The 21,142-nt window shown below is 40.9% G+C and overlaps 1 long non-coding RNA gene across 1 annotated transcript in view; it reads left to right on the top strand.

Moving 5' to 3' along the window:
- Positions 1–4,506: 4,506 nt before the first annotated feature.
- LOC126390993 (uncharacterized) overlaps positions 4,507–21,142 on the top strand; it is a 119,683-nt gene continuing 103,047 nt past the window's right edge. The window contains exon 1 of the long non-coding RNA XR_007570008.1: positions 4,507–4,636. This is a non-coding gene — a long non-coding RNA (uncharacterized LOC126390993). The remainder of the gene's footprint in view (positions 4,637–21,142) is intronic.

Here is a 21,142-nt window from a genome sequence, read left to right as displayed (position 1 = left end):
TAAAATCTGGAGAAAAGCAATTTATATTCCTTTGAAGAGCGACACTGTAGTGGCTTCCATGTATCCGACCTCTGTCAAATCTCTTATAAAAACAAATCAAAGTGTTTCTAACATTCCTCTTCAACACCTTGGTTCATGTTTGAATTGTAAATTTGTTGGCACCGGGTGAAGAGGGAGCTGCTGTTCCAGAATTACCTATTCTGTTGGAAGGGCTGCCAGAATGTGTGAGAGGGTCTTCCTCTGAGGGCCGCAGCTCTGAGCTGCTGTCTCCTGCAATCCACCCTGATCAATGGCTCGCTGTGTGATGAGCCAACTCCCTCACTGACCGAGGGGCAGAGGAAGCTCGCTGAAAAGCATAGCGTTTTTTTTTCCTCAGCTACATTAATATGAGATGAAAGTAACTAGTTTTATATGTCACAGTTTCTCATTTGTAGAGGAACTCTCTCACACTGTCTAACTTGCAAAAATAATGATTTTAATGCTGCAATGTTTCGGTAACTAGGCCTTTCAAGTTGTGCTCTGCTTGTCCCTTTCCTGCGCATCTGTTTGGAAATAGATGTGTGAAGTATTCCTTTATTGTGAGTTACATTTCTCTTTTGTCATTTTTGAGGAGCCTCTTTTTATGTGTTTAAATGTAGTTTATAGTCATGGACTTTGTACATGAGCACCTGCGTCAAAGGGTTTTTAAAACTATTCCTGCATGAGCAACAGTTTAGTCAAAGCGCACATGGCTGCCAAAATAATGAATTTATCCTTTATATTTAATAGGGTATATAATGTCAAAACTCTGAAAGATTATAAGAAATTATCCTGTAGGGACAAAGAATATTGATTCTAAGGGCGCTTTCACACCTGCCCTGTTTGGTTCCGTTCAATGTAACTCAAGTTCGTTTGCCCCCTAAGTACGGTTTGTTTCAGTAGGTGTGAACACAGCAATCACACTCAGGTGTGCACCAAAACATGGTGAGAACGTGTTCCAACCTGGATCTGAACCAACTGCAGTCACATGAGACATTGTTTGGGTTAAACATGAGCATGTTACAGTCCTGGAGGATTATTAATGTGCACCTCCTCCTGTACTGCCTTAATATGCACATTCAGCACATCCAGTGCATCAAAACATTGTTTTCTAGTTGGAGCCGTGCCTCGTTTTCAAACTGTATGGTTTGACTAAAATGAACAATGACAGCAATATAGTCCACGATGAGCAGCGCTAAAATCAGCCTGCGTAGTTGTCCCTCCATTGTGACATTAGAAAGTCTCACATTTATCTTGCAAGTGTACTCTTCTTCAACATTTTCTTTACTTCCTGGATTTTTCCCTCATGGGAATTCTGACCAATCAAGAGCAGCTTTCTCGTGCAAGGCATTTGATCTGGTCCGCTTGTAAATGCTGCCGTGAGAACATGAACTAACTCTAGTCAATTATACAACTTTGTAACAAAACTAGTCCCTGACTCGGACCAAAGCAAGACAACTCGAGGTCTTAAAGCACCCTAAATTTCATGGTAATGGACCAAAATGTTGGGCAGATGGACAAAACAACAAACTCATGCCGTCCTTACACTCCGCCACCATCAAAGAAAAACAAAATAAAAGCAAACAAAGAATACACATGTAATATGAACAAATGGTCCTGCAGATAGATGACCCGTGCAGTTTCTCTGCAAAGGGACAAAAAGGAGACGATGAGGGAGGACAAGTGCACAAGAGACGAAGGCTTGTCTCAGTGGGGCGGTGGAGGGAGCAACGGAGGTGATGGAAGCTAAACTAGCATGAAACTGCCTTCCGTCACGGATTACCAAGGCAGTGCTTTTCATTACCTGCCTTTCATAACAAGATATTTATGGCAACAGGAGGTGTTGGAGAGGCATGAGACACATGCAGCCCATTTGCCTCCCAGATCCAATACTGGTGCTTGTGTGTGTTTGTGTGTGTGTGTAAGTAAATGGTGCAGAAAGAAAGTGAATTGTGTAGGGAAATGGCTGCTGCGATATGCTATATTATTGTCTATTTCACAGTTGTATGAGTTTGCTGACTGGATTGTTTGAGGGTGTTTTTAACAGGGCCATGTCTAAGTTGAAGAATGCAGGCAAGATCATTTGAAGGTGTAGCTCGTGACAGGTTTTAACACTCATGTGACCTGCAGGTAATCTTGATCATCTGCACCTACATGTATGCATGTCATATCTGTGATGATTCTCTGTCATCCAGGTCATAGTCTGTCTGTAATGCAACTGGACTGGCTTTCTGATGTTGGAGATTTCAGCCAAGTTTGTAATACAATACAAGCAGTCCACGTATCTGACCTTGACATGACTACTGTCTTTATCCATGACAGATAAAAAAACAGGTTTATAAAGAACACACCGTGCACAAACACTGGTGATGGTATCTCTCTCACTCGGACAATCCGATCTGAAGATCTACGTATACAGTCCACGATCCAAAACAAAAACCATGCAGATAAATTATTAGTGATACACTGTGACTTAAAGCCGATTTGATGCAGTGCGACTCAGCTGAGATTAGGATTTGATCTTTTTTTTCCTTTGAATAATGAAAGTGTAACTGAAATAAATCAATTTCCCTCATTTTTACTTTAAATGCTGCATTAGAAATGCTCCAGAAAATGATGTCTGCCACAACAATAGTAAACACAGGCTGTAATACACTGGATAATTCTTTGGCCAGCTCCTTAGAAGGATGATTTTTTTAATAAAATACTGCTGAATGGTGACTCTAAATTGGCTGTAGGTATAAATTTGAGTGTGAATGGTTGTCTGTCTCTATGTGTTAGCCCTGAGCAACCTGTCCAGGGTGTATTCTGCCTTTCACCCAATGTCAGCTGGGATATGCTCCAGCTCCCCCACAACCTCCAACAGGATAAGCGGTCACAGAAAATGAATGAATGAATGAACTGCTGAATGGGTCAGTTTCATCCCTCTAAATGTAGTATTTTCAATAACACTGTGGTTCTTATCTTATCTAATGCTAAGCAGTGCATAGCACGACTGTCATTGCTAGTTTCAGACTGACATAGTTGTCATTTTCACAGCCAGCACCCATATTGTGTAAGTAGCAAGTGTTCTTGTACCAGTCTGTGCGCCTTTTGACATGTAGATCTAAAAATGAGGTGTGGTCAGGTGCATTGTTGATGTGTTGCTATATTATGGCAGCAGAAAGCGATTGTGCGATTAACCAGCAAGTCAAAAGTCAGAATGGCAAAGTATTTTCATGCTATATATAGGGCACATTGTTCAGAAAGGGGCACAGGGGCATGCTGATAGGTTGTAGGTGGGTGAAACAATGCATCATTAATGAGGAAAATATTAATTACATTCTCAGAGCAGAGCTGCTGTCCAACTCCCCATTAAAAGAGACGCTTTGCACATTTTCGCCCAAGGAGCAGGGTAACTTTGATTATTTCAGAAACTAAAAGTTTAGTTCTGTTATCTCCGTCAAGTTTCTAACTACAGCGTTCAGTTTTGCTGCCTAAACATCTCATGATATTTGCTGCATTGACATTACTGCTCTAACTGCGTAACTCTCAGAGGTAAACCAGTTTCTGCTTCTCCAGTTTGTCACATCCGCCATGTAAATTGCAATGCGCCAGCTGCAGTCGCACCAGGCTTTTGACTGTAAAATGATGCTGATGGTTGAATTCATGTTACACCTACACCTACACAAAACACACCTATGACCAGTTTAAGTTGACACACCCTAAATACACTTTAGACCCTGAGCTATATATATTGTTTAAACAGGGCCCTGTATGTGCCTGTAAGTAAAGCAGCACTTAGCTTCAGTAACTGGGAGTTGTTATTATGGGGCCAGTAAGAAGTAACGCTAGCTGCTAATGCTAGCATTACATGCCTTGCATTGACTGCTTGTCTTTGTATTATTCTTTGTATCTACCTTCTTTGCCACATCTTACTGTACAATCACATGTTTTGCAGACTGATAAAGCAACCTGAATATTTCAGACAGTGTCCTTCATTTTAGTCACTTTTTAAGAATGTTGTGGGTGTCTTGAAGCAGGTATGTGATCAGTAAATGTTGTGAGCTAGCAAGACGGGGACAGGCCGCACACACAGACACACAGGTACAGGAGTGTAGAGAGATGGTTAGACTTCCAGAGATCCTTTTTGACAGACGTATCTTTTTCTCTTCCAAATTTTATGCAGAACTTAGTTTGGATCTGTGGTTGTGTATTGATGCCGCTGAATGTGACTTGTCTGATTCTTATTGCTTAATTTTTACACCATAACAAATGCTAAAACGCTAAAGATCCACACTCATCCCCTCCATATATTCTGTCTGATGTGAGCAGGGGATGTGACCCAGATTGGATGTGTTTAGTTTGGCCAGTGGTCATCTAGGTAAGCCGCACCAGTCAAGATGCCTGACACCTCCAAGATCAAAACAACCATGTCCTCCATTCTCCCTCACCCTTTTCATAGGCCACCAGTCTGTGCATGTGGGCGTGAGGAGTGTTGTGTGTGCACGGACTTCCAATCAGTGGAAGCTGGGGACGGCCCGTTGCCCTGCGCTTGGAGGCAGCCATCTGTCAGCTGACGCTCAGTCGCCACGGCAATCAGAACGCTCTGCGGCGGGTCCAATCTGTTCCACCACAGGTAGAGCTGTGGGAGGGTTGCCATCACTCTCCACACTATCTTTTTATTCCTTCCCTCCAATCCATCCCTTTGTAACATCATCGCTCACTCCTAGCCATCTTTTCTTCTTAACCCCTGTATCATTATCCCCCTGACTCCTGTTTTATCCCTCCTCTTTCCCTTTACAACCACTTTTTGAGCTCAATGACATTCTTTTAGTAATATGTAATTGCTTTTCATATGCACAGACAGTTACATGAAGCCTTGATGATAGTCCAGGGCTTGATGCTGACTTTTTCTTCCGAGGAGCACATGTGCTTCAATGTTGGAGAGTCTTGGGGGCACATTGAAAATGAATCAGAAAATGTGTTTTTTGCTTATTAAAGGGATACAGGGAGACATTTACAAGCAAAATAACTTAATCTATTTTAATACAAAGGCTTACAACTGCATTTATTTAATAATTATTACTTATGCAGATTTAGTTATTATTAATTTACTGTTCTAAATGTTATGAATAGTATGAACTAAAATAGGTCTTCTTAGTTCTTAAAAGACAAAAAAGGCTGCTTAGTCCAAGGGATGTAAGAAAATCAGTAAACTTTAATATCAGAATATCATGTTTTGTGATAATGCATCAATTCTCAACAACACAGTCACTTTTTAATCAATGATTTACATGCAAAGATTCATGGCAGTGGTTTTGTTTAAACCTCCTAACTGCTAGATAGAAGTATTTTAATCTATCTTGACTCTTCCAATGTAACAACATATCACTAACATAAACAGAAAAAACACAGGCATATGAAACAGGCAGATTCATGAATGGCACACCACCAATTAAAATCTGAATTTGAAAAATAATCACCATATATCACCCTGCTTACAGTATTGCAATACGTTGTAACCTTTGTATCATGATGCAATCAAATCGCAGATTCTTGCCAGTACACAGCTCTACTCAGTTTTTTTAAAGGATATCACTGGTCCAGCAGGTTTTGGGATGTTCTCTGCCACTGCAGATTAAAATTGTATTTCCTGAGTGGTAAAGGACGAACTGGTATCACTGCCAGGGGCCTTTAGTTAACGTAACTTTGAAGCCTTCCTTCAAGCTTGGCAAATCACCTGAAAACTGTAAGTAACAGCCTAGCCGTCCTGCAAAGTATTCTTTTTGTCTTACGTTAGCTATTATGGCTAATGTTACGACACGTTATTTCAAGTGCATCGACTGAAAACTGTGGTGAAAACAAAGTCCAACCTATGTCCTTGTTTCTTATTACCCTTACACCTACTGTTGAAGCTGTCTAACTGAAGCTTTGATCTTCAAAACCTGATATTCGGGACAGCCCCTGTGTGAACACACCATAACATTTAGGTTGTTCAGACACACACATTTGAATACACTTTACAGTTTGTACATATCTATTTTCACCTGCCAGTGTCATTGAAATTATTTTCATTAATGAAATTTTACTTTTGCATATGGTCATCTAATTCAAAGTCCTCAAGATAAAAAAATAGACACAATTTATATATAAATATAGATACAAATTTTTATATTCTGCTCTTTTGGAAAAAGTCAGACCGCAGTCCAAAAAAGTCCTAATTATATCTTGGAATGACTCAGAAGTTAGAGGTGAAAGCAGAAGAAGCAGTATTGATGTCCTGAGCCACCTGCGCTGCTTCCCCTTCCTGGCAGGGGCTTCACACCACTTGTGTCATAATGATGGCAGTGTGCTAAGTGTGGTGCATCAGTGGACACTCCAACCTGCTAAATGTGCCACGATATACCCAAGCCATGCCAGGCAGGACTCTCCCTCTTCGTGCCTCTGTGCTGGCAAAAGGCCCAGCTGTTAATCTGATCAGAGCCATGCTAATGGCAGAAGGCAGCCCTCCTAACCAGACTGCCAGCCAGGCCAAGAAGCCTGTAGCAGTGGAGGTGACATCCTGAGCTCTACACTCCAGATGAATTATTGAACAGGACCCAGAACAGAGCTTCAGGACACTGATTTGGCTTTGCTGTCTCGTTAAGCCACTGAAATCTGTTTCCTGTCACAATTAGATTATTGTGAGTGTGAGGAATAAATGTATTGATGTGGAAGTGTTGGGAGACATTTTGATTGCCTGGCTCATCCATAATCATCATTTAAGATGATTATGGATGAGTTTCTCTAAGCTCCAGCTGCCCCCATCCCACACCTACTCAGTTCTTTTTCACTGTTTTGCCTAGTTGCTGTGGTTTGATATTCTGTTTTCTGTATTGTGGTGTAACTGCTAAACATAGTGGTGTATGTTTCTCAGTGGCCCTGACCTGTCATTGTTAAATTGCCATGTGGTGTTTTTAGTAGTGCCCGACTTGGCCACCGAATTAGAGTGCATCCAGTGGTGCGTGCCATGGCGTACCCCATTTTAATATCAGCACAGAATTTCTCTGCTCGGATGAGTTTTGGCATTCACTGATTAAAATTATAAGAGCACTCCATGATTTTGGCGAAGGAGTCTGCACAGCTGCCAGGACAAGTCTCTCTGTGGACAGACTTTGTCATGGCATATTTTACTTTGTTTGAAGTTGTTCTTGTTTAGTGCTTTTCATTTTTCCTTCTAGAAATGAACATCTGGAGGAGTAATTGTCTAATTGATAGCTCAGTTGTAACAAATTTAATGGGTTTTGTTTACTGAAGTTATCAAGTACAGTATATTAGATACAAGCCCCGTTTCCACCAAACACTTTGGGTATGGTACCTTTGGAACCAAAAGTTCAAGACCCAAACAGTACTCTTTCAAGACCATCTTTCCAGCAGTGAAATACTTCTTTTAGACAGCCACTCGTCATCCTTATCACGAACAAGATACTGAAGAATGAAGTCAGTTTTCAGCCAATCGTAGCACTCAAAATACTCGGCAAACCTGAATTTTGCTGATTTCTATATATTGCTTCATGCCACCGCTGCTCCTAATAGACAAAGTATCGGCAGTTAGGCACTTGTTCTTCTTGCCCTTGGTTTTACATTTGTTCACTTCCATTAAACATCAGAATAGCCCTCCTTTAATTAACATTTAATTTTACCACTGCAAAAATGAAAATAACCTTCATTGAAAGTCATCATCGCAGCTAATTGCCAATCTTTGTGTACATGAACCTGCAAAGAGCGAGAGAAAGAAAAGAGACTGTGAGAAACAAGATATTAAATAGTCTGTATTACTGCCAGTGTTGTTACACAAACACTATTTTGATGAGAGAAATCAGACGGCAGCCTGAGTCATTTCTTTGAACTTGAAAGCAGGTTGCTTCTCAGTGACATTCGAAGAGGTGGCATGTTCAAAACAGATTACAGCTTATTCACAGTATCTGTTTTTCAAGTTTTTAAAGTTTAGTCTTTATTAATTACGAGTTGTTTTTTTTACAGGCCTAGTCATATCAATACATTTAAATAGCCAAACTTTTTGCTAATTAGAACATTTAGACATTTTACTCTGTGCTTGTAATTCACTACAGCAGCAGATGTTAAGGAAGTATGGGCTTTTTAAGGCATCCCAATAAATGTTTACATAGTCAGACCTCTGAGAATAGACTCGCTCAGAGTTCCAATGCATTGGTTTTATTTCTCTTTGAAGCACATAGTGACACATAAGCAGACACGCTGTGTGCCACACACATAGCCGACCAAAGCACAGATTTTTCGTGCATGCCTCATACATGTTGGTAAACCCACCCATCCACTCTATCAGCCCATCTACCAGGCAGACTTTTACAGTAAAACCTCGAGCAAGGCGTTGTGACCAAGCAAGGAAGGGCTCTTTCATATCTTTTATGAGATACTCCAGAATAGATAACATCTTGGCAGCAGCTGACCAAACAAAGTAAAACATGCAGACGGAGCTTTGCGGGACCTTTATCTGTTATTCTACTTTTACTATGAGCAAATACGATGGGTATCTTCGAGCCTGGAAATGCTATCCTGAGTCAACATACTGTGTGTCAATGTATGTATATCAGGGGGGAAATTCTGTCTGCTTCTTTTATTTCTGCGATTTTGTACTCCCAAGTCCTGGAGCTGTAGGGTTGCCCACATCCCTTTGCCACACCCACAGCTTGGTGCTTTGATTACAACCAATCTGTATGTCATCTGTGCCAAAATCACCCACTTCCAATTAAAAGATGAAGATCGTCCACATTAAGTTATGTCTCTCATATCTTTGTTTTTGGACTTGGTTGTAAGTTTTTTTCTGCCAGTTCTTTCCCCTCTACTGGCTCAGTGCAAAAACAAAGTGAGCAGAAGGAACTGGCAGAGTTAGAGCACCAAAATTCATCAACGTCCCCTGTTGTTCATCGAATGTAGGTTGGTAAAATTTAAATATGAGGATTTTGTAAATTATATGCTTGTGTGTTATGTTTTAAACAGATATTCCTTAAATTTCCACATGAATTTGAAATTGCTGGCACTCCTGCATAAAATTAATCCATTGAAAAACCTTAAGAAAAATTATATTTATTAACCCTGACCACAGTTATGATGACACATCGTGTGTGTGCCGTGTTCTGTGACTCTTCCAGCATTTACATGACAACACCATAAACAAGTTTGGTAACCACAGTAAGGCCTGGCCTCCCACTGAAGTGAATTTTACAGCATCTGTTCAAGTTAAGTTCAGCCAAAACAGTGGAGGCACGGAGTTTATATGCTCAGCATTGTGAGCCAAACCACTGTTATTCAAAACCCAACCACAATACACAGTTGGGTTATGAACACTGGAACATAAACGTCCTGTTCTCTGAAAGCTTGTTAAAAGTTGGCATTTCCTCCTCTTCTCTTGAATCCATGGTTGACAGGTATAACTCAGTACCTTCCAACCACAACATTCATGCCTATGGCTCCAGCATAGATCAAGTTTAACATCAGGAGAAAACACTTCCTTACACCACATACGTTTATGACAACACCTTAAAAATGTTGAAGACAGATGTTTATTGGAGGAAATTTAAGAGGACACTAAAAAAATAAGTTCCTGTGTCGTCCCCTTCCAGCTCAAACAATTTGGCTGTTGCCACCGCAATGCCAGTAAGCTTCAGTTTGGCAGGAGACAGAGAGCAAACTATAAGAATCACACTGCAGTAAGGGCTCGTCAGACTCAAACACTGTACTGTTTCTGAACACTAACTATGACACAATAATGAGCACATCTAAGAACACCTAGAGCAGTCCCTGCTATTGGCCCTTGTGCAATTAACATCACAAGGGATGAATACTTTACCCAAGCAATACCACAAAAGCAAATCTAGTCACTCAGGGGTAACTGTGTTGTAAATCACAACGTGTTTGGAGTCTGAGGCATCTATGATTGTGGTTTTGTTACGCCCCGGCCGGTTTGAAGTGGTGTGCTTAAAACTAAAAAGCTACATTCTGCCAGCTTCGGCTTATGAACTTTGAAACATGTCATTTTGTAAGTTGTTGCCACAAAACTCCAGAGGCCTTATCCTCATGCTGCTGGAGCTGCTATGTCATATACGTTTATAAGCCTCCAACCATGTAGTTAACCCAAAAAGCTCTCCACTCAAAAAGCTTCTTAGGTTAACTAGACGGCGTTTAGACTCCAGTAAACACTATAATTAAAACAAGGATCTTTGTGAGCGTGTTCACTGAGATGTGGATCATATAGAAATAATATTCTACATGTTTCAACAAAATATATACACTTCATTTTTTGGGGGTCATCAGCTGCAGTAATGAAGGCTTTGTATTGAGAGAACTGAAATACAGCAAAAGGCAAAGTTCTGAATTTAACCAGTCACTCTAATTGCAACCCAATCGTCTGAAAAAATGTTGGCATTGTATGTTTTACAAACCACGGACAATTACACTTGCACATTATTATGTAGTAGATAAGTTTCAACAATGCTGTGGTTGACCTGTAGTTATGTTTAGGCACAAAAAACACTTGATTATGGTCAGAAAAAGATCATGTTTTGGCCAGGAACGTCTGGGAAAAAACAACAGCTTCTTGTGGCACTGTCCTCGCTGGAGAAACACCAAAACATCCATGTTTAGGGGCTAAAAAGCCGCTGGAAACACAACAATGACTCACTAAAACACATTTGGTTTTGTTGTTTGTAGGTCTCAAAGTGGTTTACAGTGGTCTCCAGTGGTCTGCAGGTTGGCAGCCATCTCGCCTAGTTGACATCCCCTCCACCTCATGATGATTTTCAGCTCATATATTACTCTAATGTGCAAATATAACATATTTGTGGTTTGCAGAAATGTACAATGCCAACACTTTCTTCTGGTGACTGGGCTGTATAAATTCAGTTGAGAGGGTTTGGGTAGTTATCATAGTGAAATACCTACTTACAAATTTAGTGTTTCGGACACAACCCCGAAGCCCCAGGTTGCACCTACAGTGAGCTGGATACATCTCCCAGCTGCACTCTGAAGTGCTTTGAAACCCATCAAGAGAACAAAATATTTATTGTCAGGTGTCATTTGGTTACATCTTCTCTGTTGCTGTAGTACAAAAGCTTGTTGTGGGAAGCATTTCTTTTATTTAATCTATTCTTCAATGATAAATTTGAGCCATTTTTGCTTGCAAAACTCACAAATAAGAGCACTGTTATCAAGTAAAGCCCGGCTCAGACTACAGGAGATTTGGGCCGTTTAATCCCCGATTCACCCCGAGAAATGTGGTCTGGGACTTTGGTTGGTGCTGATGTTAAGCCTAGAGTATGTGGTAATGTGAGAGTCCACAGGTCCAGTCTTAGACCTGTTGAACTGCTCGCAGACTCATTAGGACCGCCCCAATAATTTCAAACATGTTTGATATTTAGGATTAAAATCTGAATGATTATGATAATGATTACGTCACTACATTCACAATAGCCAATGAGCTGATGTCCGATGGTGTTGCCAAGCAATGGTAAACATTCTTGCCCTTGAAGTTACGTTAGCTAGCATGCTACTGTTGACAGATATTAAAACTGACACTTAAAATTTTGCCTCTCAGTTCTTGCTGAATAGATATCCCAATATACAATCCGAGAAGCTCCCCCTCATGTGCGTAATGCAACCCAATTTCAGAATCAGTTAGGATTTCAAAACTAAAGCAAGATTCAGTCTACCACAGCAAGTTGACTCATTTTTACTGACATAGCCCAGTATTAGAAATCACAAATTTTCCTCAAGAGGCTTTACAATCTGTTCAGCATACAATCCTTTGTATCTGTAGACTTTTGATTCAGACAAGGAAAAGAAAGTAAACAGTTCAATGGTTATATTACATTTTCAGAGACATTGTCTCAGGAGAGCTAGCAACACTAGATATTCGTCATAGGCACCAATAACCTTCAGGTCTCTCATGTCTTATCTCTTTGTCTTGGCAAAGTAAAGAAATCTCAAAGTTAAAATGTCCTTTTGATTTCTTAATTCTTTTGGCATGTCAGTTTGTTGTCACAGCTCTGAGCTGGTATGTGGCCAAACAACTCATACACGACCGAAACAAGCTTTGTCTTTCAGAGTGATCATTAAATGGAATACATCATAACATAAATACAAGTTTCACAGCTTGCCCTGACACTGTGGAAAATGCCTGTGGCTCATTTCCAGCTCTTGTGGTTTCAGGCTTTACCTCTGATGACAGGACGTAGAAGTCAGACTTGAGAAAAGATGGGTGAACGGTTACTCATAACTATGACACACTGTTAGGTTCTCGTTGTTATAAAGACGGGTTTGTACGTGCACCTCTTGTGGTTTGTTGGTTTAGGAAACGCCTGTCTTTTTACTACTGGCTCACCTGTTGAAAGGATCCCTTGTTAAACTGTCCAAGCCCTTGAAAAAAAATAGTTACAGTCACAGCTGAAGAAACAGATTGTGGCACAGAGCAACACACCTCTCAATCATATTTAAAAAAAACCTCTGTCAGACTCTCCTATGAAGAAAATACATTGTTGTATTATAACAAGCAGATAGAATTAGCCTAGCAATTCTTATTTAAGCAACTAACCCAAAGTTTAAGCAGATTGCATGTAGTTCCAGCTGGTTCATAAGTCTTAGGTGTGTGCAGTGAGGACTGTTTCGACATGGCTTGGAGCTTTTTTGTGCCCTTTAATAGTCTAATTATTCCATATGCATGCATCAGTTAAAGGTCAAAATATTTCGCACGCATTCAGTTCCTAACTTAAAAAACAATATTACAAGCTTCCGCCTGAGTGACTAATTTTTCACTGTAAGAGAGGGTAACCACTAGGCCTGAGTATCGGTACTTTATACCTTCAGTGTATTGACCAGAATAACCCAGTATACAAAGTAGTATCAAACATCTACGTTCAAATGATACCTGCTCTCAAGTCTTTTTTGCACCAGTGGTCTGATCCCAGACTGCCCCAACTCCCTGTCAGATAAGCAGACTTTCTGTTGCTGCCGTCTCGATCCAGAGGAAAATTTTTCTTTTCTCTGTCTCAACAGAACCAAATCAGCTTCTTTATTTGGAGATGACTAAATCCTGATGTGATCTGTTTCTCCTTAACCCCCCCTCGGAGAAATAAGGAGCGAAAGAATAAACCAGTAGGGTTTCTTTTGCTGTGCTCACAGGCTTATCAGATGATCTCAACTCAGATAACAGATACAACACACAGAGTTGAGGCCTGAACTTGATACATTTCTAAAGTTGTGCAGGCTCAAATATAAGCCAGTCAAGTTTTCTTTTGGATCTTACTGTGATCTGAGGGGCTGATTATTTCAGATGAATAAAGATGACTGCAGTGAGAGGGGAAAAGGAGCATTTTCAGATTTAAAATAAAGATTGACAGGAGGCTGTTTCTCAGGAGCTAATCTAAGAAGAGAAAATAGTCAAAATCTCAAAATTATGTTATGTTGAGCTCAGTTATGTCTAGGAGAAGTAGACTGGACAAAGAAGAGATCTTATCATGACTTCCTTTCGCTGTCTTCCTTTCGCTGTCTTTCCATACTGGTGAACGGTCAGTTCAACATCTACCCAGTTAGCATTAGCTAACACAGCAGCAGCAGCAGTCAACATCCAACATGGAGCTGTTAAACAGTCCCAGCCAAATCACACGCCGTCACAGAAACAGCTCGACTCTCTTGTTAAATCCATAAATGGCCAGAAGGTAACTTAAACCACATGATGCTAACAGTTAGCCTTGTCACCTTATGTGACAGACTTCTACAACTGTCCCCAGCACAGAACTCACACTCCAGCAGCATCAGCTAAAACCCAGACAGTCTGTGATGTAGTGAAGTCAAGCGCAGTGTATTTGACAGAGTTGGCAGTTGAGTGTGCTGAGATGCCACCCAAATGCATGCAAGTATGGCTATACTACACACCTCTCCATTCACAATATGTGGATCAAATGCACTCTGAGTGTCAGTATCACTTTAAGATTATTAGTGTCATGATTTTTTAAATGATACTACTCTTGTGACCAGTTTCCATACAGGAACATAGTGAGACCCAAGATAACTTGTGCCTGATATCTACATTTCTTCTTAAAAATACAGTTTCTGCCTTTATATAACATTGTTTGCATTCCACCAATAACTTAAACAAGCCAACATACCGACTCAGTTTAATTCAAACTTTATTAGGGACACAGCTCAGAAGGGGTCCAAAGAGTTAAAACAAGAGTGCAATAAAAAAATAAATATTTCATAACATAATAAAAACACTGGGAAAAAAACTAAAATAATTGAACATGGAAATTAAGCAGAACCTGGAATTAGCTTTTAATGTCTCTGCATGCTCAATCAGAAGTATTGTTTAAAAACACCTAACAGTTACTGGTTCTGGTAAAAGGTCTTGTTAAATTGTTTGTATAGTCAAGACTCTGCAAACTGTCTGTCTGCTTATCAGTTGCACTCTGCAAGTATATCTCTCTTTTGGTGGCACTGATTGTCTTTTAAAAGTAAAGTTTAATTTCATGTGACGTGATTTGAGTGCAGGCATGTTAATGTAAGATAAATGGTTAGAGCTTTCCTCGTTGGCATTTAGCAAGAAAATGAAAATGTGTCTTACATGTTTACCTGCCGTCTATGTAGATCTTACTCAAAGTTCAAGACTGTGGGTGTTTGTGTGTGATTCCTCATAGTGAACACTTAGCTCTGTGTCTGAATGGTATAATTAAGATAACTCTGGTTGTGACAGCAAACATAGGAGGGATGGATGAGCCGCCCCCCCCTTCTTCAGTGGATAAATCCTCCCTGCCCATCCCTCCCCACCAGCCCCCACATCAGCTGCTTCCCTCCCACTCCAAGCTAAAGCTGTCACAAGGCGGGACCACAGGGAGTCCGCTGATGGTATTTATAGTACGCCAGCTCTCTAAGTGATAGATGTCACCTTCACGCCACCGCCTCTGGGGCACTGCACCAACCACCCTGCTCCACTAACAAGCTGCAAAGTGCTGTGGATGCAAGGGGAAGGGACCTGAGGAAGTGTGGGGAGGTGGTGTGTTCCTGGCTGTTGTGTAAACAGAGCGGGGCAGCTGATACAAACAACTAAACAACAGAGTTTATCACATGTTTTTAATTTCTTCCTACCTGGCTCTCTTGCTAATCAAAGCAGCCCTTTGGATTGTCTCCTGGTGAGAAGTTTGTTTTAAGATGAAGCCATTTGTGGCAGGTTTGAGTGTTGTGTTTCTTCCTTGAAGCAGTTGTTGGATGATGGATGAGAGGGATTGTGATGAAGACAAGCCTGACAACAGGGTGTGACTCAACACGTGAATCTCTTGGCTGGACTCCTGTGTGTGCAGCTCCGTTGGTCTCATGCACAGTTTTAATGTACATTTCACTCTTGAACCACCCGCTGTGTGCGCAACACAACAGTGGACAAAAACATAATGTGTGAGTAACATAAACATGACGAATATAGACACAAAGCACTATGACATATAAACAGTGATCAAAACACAAGCTCATGCAGATACCACCCACAGACAAACACATGCGTACTCAAACTTTTATTTGCCACCAAGCGGAGCTTTGTTCCACCAGAGCAGAATAAAAAGCCCATAGCTACTGTCACTGTCACAAGGCATCATCCTCTGACATTTTCAATCATCCCCTTTGACAGAGATATTTTTGGCCCAAATGATAGTTGTACTTTGAAGGCGTCTGTAATACAAAATAAAATTCAGGTCTGTCTAACAAGTGGAATAAGCTTGTCAGGAAGCTGAGGCTTGAGGAAAGGAGCTTTTGGCTGAAGGACTCAACTTGGCATTGTTCAGATATCCAAACTCCTACTCCAAACCCACTTAAAGTTGGTCATGTGTCCAACTTCATACCATCACTGACCTCAGTTCTGTTCAAGAGTGCATCCTTAAAAACACTTCACTAATGTCCATCTTAAACTCGGACTGGTTATATCCACAGTACATTTTTCCTGATCATAGCACTGCAGTTTGCATGAAACGGATACAACTACAGCCTTATGTGTATTTCTACTGAGTCCCACTGTGTTCAGTTATGTTACCCAAGAAATCAGTTAAGTGATATTTGTGCCAAACAAAAGATCAATTAAATTCATTTAATGGTCAAAACACAAAACACAAACATTTTGAAAGAGAAAGTGTACAGCATGCCACCATACGTGATATCATTAATGTGTTAAATCCTACATTTAACCCTCAAAGGAAGCAAGATGAAAAGCAACAATCATGTTAATACTACGACTAATACTCAGTTGAGAAGCGAACTTAATTTATGGTTTAACGTTACACTTTACTTCTCTACATTTGTTTGCTGCCAAACATTTCTCAGAAGAAAAAAAACAATACCTGTCAACAGGGATGCATTGATTATGAAATTCTGGGACGATACTGATGTCAGTGTTTAAAGTAACAATTTAGCCCACAGCTGATACCTTGTACAGATGGTTTATCTGAACTGTTTTAAAGTCATTGAGCTCTTCATTTAACCACCTTTCAATGAGCACAGTTTCCATCACACACATTTATGACACACCTTTTAATATAACCTGTTTTAACATGAAAAACATAAAAGGTCTTTTTATTACATATAACTACATCATAATTCCCACTCCAATATCTGTTTTATATTGCTGTAAAAACATCAACAAACGTCTCCTTTAAACAGCGGTATTTATTCAAGTTCCTCACCAAAAACTACATTTTACAAGACTACATTTGAACACATCATGACTACATTAGAATTTACCTTTACCCAATACTCAATTTTACCAGAGAGCTTGAACACATCATAATGTAACTCACTGCAAACTCTGTCAGCTGTTAGTTGCAGCCACTGGCTACCAGCAGCTAATGTTAACTAGCTCTTCTCCTGCTGACGTCAACATGGATTTGATGTTCACAATGCAGAATTATTAGGGAAACAATATGGTGCATTCCCTGACATGTTCATAGTTAGTTTACTGCGTCCTTTCGTCTCAACAGCGTCCCAACATTTTCTATTGTCCCCAGGATGACATGACGCAGTTCGTTTTAACACAACAGAAAAACAAAGGCCACTGCCATCTGTGAATGTCATGGCAGTCAGCAAGGCAAATATTAGCCAATATAGATGTCTGGCTGATATTCATAAATCGGTGCATCTGTACTGTCAATTTTTTTTCCAACATCTGATTTTAAAGAGTAACTTCTTCCAGGCTGAGAAGCAGTGTTGCATTTGCAGGCAAGGAATATACTCAGCTGACATCTTATTTGAATTTGCAGTTGTTTTTCTGCATTTAAAGAAATGAAATAAATCATGCAAGTGGAGTAATTTTTGTAAGAATATTTCATGTTGTAAAGCTGTTGGAAAGTGATTAAGACACTCCTGGGCTCATAGGTACATCGGCCTTTTACTGCACGTTACCTCTACAAACCAGGAAAATAGAAAAACAAAATCACCTGCATAAGATGAGGGATATTGCATGAGGCAGCCTAGTGTGTATCTGTGTGTGTATGTATGTATGGTGAGAGGTTGGGGGGCACAGCGTGCATACCCCTCCATGACAGTGACAAAATGGTCAGTGAGTTGCTGAAATTCATCCCTGCCAGGGTGAATGTGTTGACATGGCTTTAATTCAGCTTGCCATATGACACTCTGTCTGGTTCTCCTCTCTGGGCAGACACGGATATAGGCTGTCAGGCTCGCATAGCATGTTGAAATACTGTGTACATCAAACAATCAATCAAGTGTATTTGTCACATGAAATCATACAGGGTACAGTTTCAGTGGGTATAAAGCTTGACACTAAACTTCATTGTGTATCACTGTATATCTGAACACTCATATTTAACACTTATATAATTTACATGGCGCTGCAGTGTGCAGACAGGCTGAAATTACTGTTAGTCACTGAACAGTGTATGCCCTTTTAATCAGGGAAATAAACCGTTTAAAGTGCTCGTAAACAAGAAATATTATAAACGGCCCTGCAGCTGACACTATGTTGCTGCTGTGTCTGCACACAATAGTAGAAATTAGGCTTTTAAAGACTAGAAAAATACATAATAAGCATTATGCATGCACTACAGTAATGTCACTCCATGTGTAGCACCCATCTCATTTACATGTCATTAATCTTGAGATTAAGTCAAGTCTGAAGTCATTTGAGCACCAATTACTCAGCGCACTTAATGCAGTGTTATTTTGAGATGTAAATCCATGTCCCCTCTGCAGGATGTATCAAGTTACGGTACAGCTAATGTCTTGAAATGTGAAACAGAAAATATCCCTGACAGACCAGATGTCATGGTGGTTTATTTAACAGTATTTCACATGGTCTTGATAAGACAGGTTTTATTCTAGTGTGCAGGGTTTTTATTTATTCAATATATATCCTTATAATATTTGTCAAGAACCATGCCAGCACAGTGAAGTGTACCTGCATCGCTGTCTAGTTACAGTTGTGAAAGTAAAAGTGACTTAGAACATTTGTAGTGCACCATGGATCATGTCTGTATAACTGTCCAGTAAGTTGAGTGTATTTGTCTGTGTACAGTCTCCTCTTACCAATTCCTAGAACGATCAGCTGACATATACTGTCAGAAAGTGTCAGGAAACGTGTGTGTGTGCTGGAGAGCGTGAGTGTGAACATGAGCATGCACATGTATGAGGCTTGTAAATGTGTGTGCATGAATCAGAGAGCGAGAGGCTGGCCTGGACTCGGACACATTGGACACACTATCTCTCTGCTGACAAGTGTCATCAACTCCAGCTGCTTGGGGGTCTCTGCTGTCGTCCGGGTTAGAGGGGGCAGACAGAAGTGCTAGTGCTGAGCTGGAGGGAGATTGGGAGCAGGGAACGGGGGAGGTTGGCAGTCAAACGGTTGGGGGAGGTGACAACACGGCCATGCTGAGTGCAACCAGCAGGCCCCCATTGGCAATCCAAGTTTCACCCCAAGCGCCCAAGCGTCCACCTGTCTTTTCCTCTTAAGCCCCCCAACCCCCCCAACCCCCTCTTATTCCCCTTCAGAGAACAGCAGAGGGAGGGTGGCTAACGCGGAGCACGGCAGCCCTCGTTAAAGGCCACTGGTACAAACCTAAAATGAGGCCCGACATAACTGTGGCATGTTTGCTTAGATTAGATTTGCATTGTCAGATGTTTTGAGGCTGACCAATGCAAAGCATTTACACCTCTATATATAGGCAGTGTGCAGGCTCCACCGCAAGTCACAGACAGATGCAATTTGTTTCATTCGCTTTTACAGCTATCATGCTTACCTATAAAAGTGCCACACTGTGTACTTTGTGCATTGCAGCCTAACCCTGTTGAACAGTGCTGACGAAGCAGGGCGCTGTGTGGTCTCCTTGGGTGGCGTTATTAATAATCTCATTTTTTGCTACGCTGATTAAATCAGCAGTCAGGCTGGTGCATGATCTGGACAGCTGCCATGTTTTCTCCTGTTAATTAATGGATGGCTAATTGTGATCTCTCCTTATAAATAACACTGATGTGCTCTGTGTTGCCTTCACTGAATCATTGCGCAGGTTGACAACAAACCTTGTCTGAACATGCAACCTTTACTTTGACAAAAACAAGGGTCGATGGAGTGCCAGTTAAACCTAGCTTCAGTCCACACACCTTTCATCTGGCCCCCCATAAATCTGCTTGCGTTCGTCAACAATGAAATGCAGCTGGCTCACACACCCCCTTGCACACTCACACCGGGAGTCGGGTTTGCTCGAAGTGTGAAAATAAGATCTGCCAGCTTCAATAAATGCCTCATAGCAGCGCGATCAGTCAGAGGCTTTCCAGTTATGTGTGGCCTTCTCTGGCTAAACCGTCTCATTAGCAACAGGGGACCTCGTATTTGCAGCACAGTTTAACACCATTTAGATTTACACTTAGAAGGCCGCCTGCCTGGCCAGATCAGAGCCCCCGGTCACTTATCGGGTATTGAGGGGAGTCCAGGACCATTTGCCTTGAAGTAGAATACGTGTGTGTGTCTGTGTGTGTGCGTGTGGTGCTAAGTATAAGCTGAGCCCCCCCGCGCTGACGACGTGTTGGAAGCCTAATGCGTAATGAACCCCGACACATGATCTCAGGCCACGGTGGTGTCACTCTAGATGTCCATCCTGGAGTGTTGAGACATTCTGGGAAAACCTCCAGCTCTATCAGACACTTTATAAAAAGGTCCGTCATAAATCCATCTTTACAGCCACTTGTATCAGATTGGATGTGAGCTATAGAAAGTATACAAGCTCTCTGTTAAGGCTAGACTAGTGGTAGTATCATATAATAATGCGATTAAATAGATCTTTTATGTGTGAGTCAGGAAAACATGCTATGCTAAATGACAGGTTGGTTTGATGTAATCAATTGCTTAAAACAAACAGCAGATCTGTTTGTAAACAAGAATGTCAGTCAGAAAGCTGTTCTGCACTTTACAAAGATGTGACTGAAAATGTCACTGTTTATTTCTGCTGTGTGATCTGGCAGCAGAGTTTATAAGGAAACGGTGTGGTTAGAAATTATTAGGTGCACAGTTTTTTTCTGCAACCTGTCTCTCTTTGAGTCAGTTCAGTCTTTTTTCTTCAGACATTTTCAGATCCATTGCAGCTTGAAGCCTTTTTGTTTTATTTTAAACCTTTTGCATATGTTTGTAAAAGATCCAATAACTTATTTCATTTGCCAACTAGTGCATTAGTCTTTGTTCATCTCTATAAACAGTGGGACAAGATTTTATTGTTGGGAGTGTTTTGTAGGGATGCACCGAATATTCGGTAACCAAATATATTCGGCCGAATATTGCAAAAAAACACATATTCGGTATTCGGTGGAATAAGTTAAAAGCAAGGCCGAATAATAGCGGCGTGTTTTGATAACGCAATCAAACAGCGTGCCGTGTGGAGTAAAATATCAGCAGTTGGGCGATCCGCCCGTCACCACACTCGCATTTGCGACTAAAAATAGTTGTGAGTGAGCAAAATAGGCTTAAATCATTCAGCACGCTGTGCGAGCAGCCTACAGATTTCAACCACCAGCAGAAACGAAAGGCGAATCCCACCGATTGTGGGTTGAACGGGGGTCACAGACACAGACAGTAATGTATTCCTGTCAA

Source organism: Epinephelus moara, chromosome 1, assembly GCF_006386435.1.
Source record: "Epinephelus moara isolate mb chromosome 1, YSFRI_EMoa_1.0, whole genome shotgun sequence".
Lineage (NCBI taxonomy): Eukaryota > Metazoa > Chordata > Actinopteri > Perciformes > Serranidae > Epinephelus > Epinephelus moara.
This window is presented reverse-complemented; position numbering and strand designations above follow the sequence as displayed.